Source organism: Cibotium barometz, chromosome 40, assembly GCF_041138505.1.
Source record: "Cibotium barometz isolate CiBa-2024 chromosome 40, ASM4113850v1, whole genome shotgun sequence".
Classification (NCBI taxonomy): Eukaryota; Viridiplantae; Streptophyta; class Polypodiopsida; order Cyatheales; family Cibotiaceae; genus Cibotium; species Cibotium barometz.
Window position 1 is genome coordinate 29043205 of NC_141085.1, and position 6000 is coordinate 29049204.

Sequence of the window (6000 nt, forward strand, 5' to 3'; positions counted from 1 at the left end):
GAGCTGGGGGGTGGAGGGGGATGTGGGAAAGATGAGGATGGCGGGGGTGGAGGTGGGATGGATCTTGGTTGTAGTTGCCTCCATCATGACCATCGTGGTCATGATCATCTTTTGCCAAGTCAGCTGTGGTCCATGTGATCGAAAAAATTCATTAGTTGCCTGCTGTTGGTCCAGGGGGAATGCCACATGTGAGTCATCGAATTGGTAGATTTCTATGGCTTTCATGACTTCCATTTTCTCATGACATTGGTGGTAAAGTATAAGGAGGCTGCGGCGGCTGCTGCTGCTGCTGAATAGGGGGGAGAGCGGAGGGAGTGGTAGGCTTCATTGACTATGTGCCATCCCCTACTATGTAGATATTGCATTGCATCGGCCGTCCTCTGGGAGGAGTAGGGGTATGGACACAGGACATCAGGGAAGGAGAGGTTAATAAGATCAATTGGATCGGATGGGAAGCCAAAGTGAAGGAGATGACTCCAGCTAATCAATATGGCATGGAAAGGGTGGGGAGGCAGCTCATGGAAGTCATGGGTGAAAGAGATGAGGCCCTAGAAGTAAAAGTGGGGGATGAGAGTGATCCTAGTGATAGGGATCTTGGTGAGGATATATGTATAAGTGTGTCGGGAGAGTTGGTCATCCAAAAATACATTGTGCTAGAGCAAGTTAAGCCAGACGCTCTTGTAGTGGAGGTCGATGAGTTGGAAGGGGTTATGTGGGGGAAGGGCGAGTAGTGGCAGCACTGTGGCTGTATCTATAAGGGCGTCCACCTTTCAGGTTGTGGTGCTAGAGGAGGGAGCCGAGGGAGTAGGTTGGCGACTGTGCAGCTCTGGCTTTGGCTTCACCCAGTTGGTCTTCCATCTCGCGAATGGTGTCCTAGGAGACCTCCTTGTATCTTTGGAAATCTAGCTAGACCTTCGTACATGCCTCCTTTGCAGCTTGCACTCTATTCTGGGAGTCTCGGGCAATGTTCTCTATAACTGAAAGTTCATGGTGGGCCCTCTGTGTGCGGCTTCGTGCGCATGTTGGAGTTTCTGCTGCTGGATCGGTGATGTTGGTGATGGCTTGCTCAAGCTGATGCTCCTTCTCATCATCGAGCATATTTTGCAGCTGGAGGTTATTTAGATTGGCATGGTATAGATCTTCAAAAACCTCCCTCTCTTGTGCCTTTACCAGAAACATCTCTCGTTGTGAAACTACGGTGACCTTTTGTTGACAGTAGATACAATCTGTCAGAGTAATCAACTCCCTAGCCATGTGAGAAAAGTCACAAATTTGGGTATTGTGCCATTTGTGGCATGCACACTCTCAAGGTATGCCTGCTGTCTGGATCGAAATTTCCCTGATCGCTCCTAGGCGGAGAGGTCTAGTGTGTTTTGATGAGAAGAATGAGGGGAGGAGGGCCCAACTTCTGTGAAATGAGGCGGGAAATTAGTAAGCTCTCTTGGGGCGGTGTCTCATACAGATTTTGCTAAAAAAGTATTGTTTTTGCCTCTCCTCCTCCTTGACCTTTCTTTCGCCTTCCTCAGTTGTTGCCACCTCCTCCTATTTAGGGCCTTGACTAGGCGGTGGGGGTACTGGCTTCTTGCCCTTATGATCGAAGTGGTAGCGCTTTGCTGGTGGTATGTGGGAGAGGATTGCAGTAGGGGCATGTATATTGGCACCACGTCTGGGCCATTGAGTTGGACGGTGCGAGGTAGCTCTTCCCATCCAATAGCATGATAAAGTACCTTTGTCAATAGAGTGGCCACTGCGAGCTTCCCTTGCGGGTTATAGCATACTGCATGAAGCTCCTTGTGTAGATATTTTGCCCAACTGACCATTTGCCCCTGGTGCACCCTGGCCAAGGTGGACATGCTGCATCTGCTAAATTTTTCGATCCAATGGGTGGTCAAAAGGAATCAGAGGACTCGTGCTGGCATGACCAAATCTTCATGAGTAATGTTTCCCCATTCAACCCCATCCTTGTTGGTCACGCCCCTGTACGTGCCCTTCGTTAGCTTGGGGACATTTGTGAGCCTAACGTATGGCTGTTCCATGTGGGGGACTTGTAAAGCATCTTTGATAAGCTCCACGCTTAGCTGTACCCTTTGCGGCGGATGGCCCTCATTGTCCTCCTCCAAGACTTCTCTTGTGTGTAGGTTTGCATTATATGTCTCAGTGAAATACATATAGTTGTATAAGTTTGGCCCCCACGGCTCCAGTGTAGGCAAGCCTCCTAGCCCCAACTGCTCTAGCTTTGTGAGACGACTCCATGGTATGATGCTATTGCCTTGTAACACCGCCCTATGCAGTAGAGGAGTTTTTGCTCTACTTTGTGGTTATTCTTCATCAACGAGTGAATAGTGTGGCCACTCACCCGCATCATGAGGGGCTCCCCCAAGTGTGACAGCTGTGTGGGATGGTGGACATATTCTTCAAATCGACCCCCTGTCAAGTGCTTCCTCCTGAGTGTGGGGTGGTGCTGGACCTCCAGGGAGGAGTCCAAGGTATCAATCATGTGGAAAAAAGGGTGTGAGAATAGGAAAGCTCGAGAGAAAAAACTGCAAGATTTTGGCTACACAGAGAGTTGAAAATGAGGAAATGAGGGGGTGGGACCCATTTTATACTTTTCCAAAAGGACATGGCCATGGCAACATGGAAGGTATGAGCGTGCCCTTTCCAGCAAATGAGCGTAGCATCTTGAGCAAACGGGCATACCAAGCTTTGGCTGAGAAGGGAATGGCTGTGGCATTTCAGTTGGGGGAATGGTACGGCCGTGGCATTTTGAATAACACTTGGTGCGACTGTGGCACATTTGGAATGGCCATGGCAGATTGGTTTGATGATGGAATGGTTGTGGCACTTCTTTTTGTGGTTTGATATAGCCGTTGCAAATTCGGACTGATCGGGGCAAATATGAAGTTCTAGGTGTGGCCGTGGCAAATGGGGGAGGCGAATGGTACGGCCCGGTAGATTTTTTTTATTTGGGAAACCTTGAGTCAGGTTTTGTACCATTGGGCTTTGTTTCCAGCAGCCCATTGTGGGTTTTGTACTGACTATGTGCCCAATTTGCCAAAATTAGAAGTCAGTTCCAATTTGGTGATGGCAAGGTGGGGACGTTCGATTCTTGGGGGATGTAAAGGCTGATGTCAAGGGAGTACTTGAGAATGAAGAGGTTGAGAGTGGCTTTGGAGTACTCCAAGGTAGCCAAAATTAGAAGTCAGTTCCAATTTGGTGATGGCAAGGTGGGGACGTTCGATTCTTGGGGGATGTAAAGGCTGATGTCAAGGGAGTACTTGAGAATGAAGAGGTTGATAGTGGCTTTGGAGTACTCCAAGGTAGCCTTACCATAATGGGGAGAGGAGTTGCTGACGTTGAGGGTATATCATGGTGGGTAAGGTTTTTCGGTAATAGAATGGGGGTTAGAGTGTCATTATGAAGCTTCTACTTTCCCTGTGTGCATGTGTTAGTTTGGTTAGAAGTATTAGTATGGTTAGTTTTTTGCAATGGGTCAGTAGCTTGAGTGATTGTTGAGTTGTGGGCTGCTTTTGTCGAGTGTGGTGGTAGTGAGGGTGTGAGGGAAAATGATGTGGTGGGGAGTGTGAGTGGCCTCTTTTTGAGTGGAAAGGACTTGGGGCATTTTGAAGAAGGAATGATGAGGGGGAGTGGAGGGGTGACCTCTTGGCATGTGGGAGTAGCGGGTATGGGCTCTTCATCCGTTGTGAGGACCATAACTTGGCCGGAGGCTAGTTGTAAGGTCGTCGTCCTTGCGTCCCAATCGATGTTGCACATGTTATGGCCCATCCAACTCCATCTAAGGAGTATTTCCTCCTGCATTGTTCCTGCAAACATCACATAGAACTTCCCTTCCAAGGGATTATTTCTAATGTGGAATAAAAGCGTGACTGTGCCTAAGCAGTCAACATTGTGGTTGGAGTGTCTTTCAGCGAAGGTTCCCTGAGGGAACACCATGTTTCATGAGACATTAAATTGTGATTAGCCCCTGTGTCTACAAGAGATAATTTTTGGATGAAGCTTGTCGGGTGGTTATTCCTAACCACAATTGGACAGGCTTCACCTTCCATTCTTCCTCCTCGAGGTTGACCACTTGGGCCATATTGATTATGATTTGTTTTTGCTAGAGCTTGGATTGCTGTGCTTTGGTCTCTTGTTGGGTGGCTTGTTTCATATTCTCATGGTACTTTTTGCATTGTTTCTTTTCGTGGATGGCTCTTAAGGTGACTTCAGTGAGTGGGCCATAGTAGCGTTATAATCATGGTGCTAGAATCAACATCATTAACAAAGAGATTAGATGATGATTAAGATAAGATTAGTGAGCAATTAACTGATAGCTTAATGTAGGCATGGATAATAAAAAAATAGCAAATTCTCATTAGGTCAATGCCTCAATTTATAGAGTTTACATCCAAGCATCTAGTCCCACTGATCTCTCCTTGATTTACTCCACTTCTTTTGCTTGATTCTCTCCACCTCTTCCTAGAATATCTCCACACATCCTAAATCTTCTCATGCTACCCTTTATTCTCTCTTGCTAAGGGCTTGTTCCTGCACACACCTTATTCACTTGTATATTTCAAAACCTCCCTTCAAGTGAATAATCCTAGCACACCTGGACCCTATACCAAGTTTCCCTCTAACTTGGTAGTCCGCGACCAGTGCCTCAAGTCCCTAAACTCATAGTTCTTGACACTCTCTCTCTATGTGTCCAAGGCTACTACGTGCCCATGACCTTGACTAAAGTGCTCACACATACATCTACCACATGGCCTACATCATCAGTGGCTCATAGGTGGTTTTACTCTGTTGGGACAGGCTACATTGGGTTGTGGGGTTTCTCTCTCTCTCTCTCTCTCTCTCTCTCTCTCTCTCTCTCTCTCTCTCTCTCTCTCTCTCTCTCTCTCTCTCAAAAAAGATGAGATGACTCCACTTCCTTAGGAGCCTCCATGAAGTTTGCCGATGTCGTTTCTTCTTCACTGGGTTTGCTGTAGCAGTCTCTTGCCATGTGTTCTGGCTTCCCACAGTTGGCAAGTGAAGGTCCTTCCTCCTACTCTGCCTCTTCCTTGTCCTTGTCCTCGAGAGAATCCTTCTCAAGTGAAGAATGCTTTTTCTTCGCCAGCTGTTGAGTCTAGCCATTTCTTCTCTTTGCCTTGGTCTCTTGCTCTAGTAGAGCTCCTTCTATCTCATGCCAGCTTCAGTTCAGGTACATTCTTTAAGGTTGCTACAATGTTTTCATATTCGTCTTTGTCCACACTCTTCAGAAGCACTGCTAGTGCCTCATCATCTTCTACCTTTTTGCCAATGGTTGCCAGTTGTTGCTTAATGCTTTTATATTTGTTCAAGTGTGTGACTAAAGGTTCACTTTTCTTCATATCCAGTTTGTAGAATTGCATTAACAGATTTATCTTTGAATTTTTTGTTTGAGTGCCAAATAATTTATTGAGTTCATCCCATGCATCTTTTGCCCATTGTACCCTGTGATGTGATGAATGATTTCATCATTTAAACTGAGTGCGATAAGTCCTAATGATTTCTCATTCCTGATCTTCCACTCATTTTTCCCTCACCTCTGGGCATTCATCTCTTCCCTCAACTAGCCCCCACACCTCTGGGCATTCATCTCTTCCCTCAACTAGCCCCCACATATTTTTCCTCATGAGCAAATACATGGTTTTTGTTTGCCATGTATAAAACTGCTCCCCATTAAATTTGGCTATCTCTTGTGCTATGCTCATGATGATATGAAGGGGGTCTTACCTCTTGATCTAATTTCAAGATTCAAGGGCAGTGTCTACCCTTTTACAACTCAATCTGGTGTTTAGGTGATGATTACAATAGATTTATAAGCATAAATTCACCAGAAATTACATAAAGCAAAGGGTAACAAATCTGTACTGAATGGTTGGAGTATCAAACCATCTCTGAATTGCAATCTGAAGTTATAGAGATCTGTATCAGATGCCCAATGGTTAATTTGAACCCTCAATTGCACCAACAATGTAA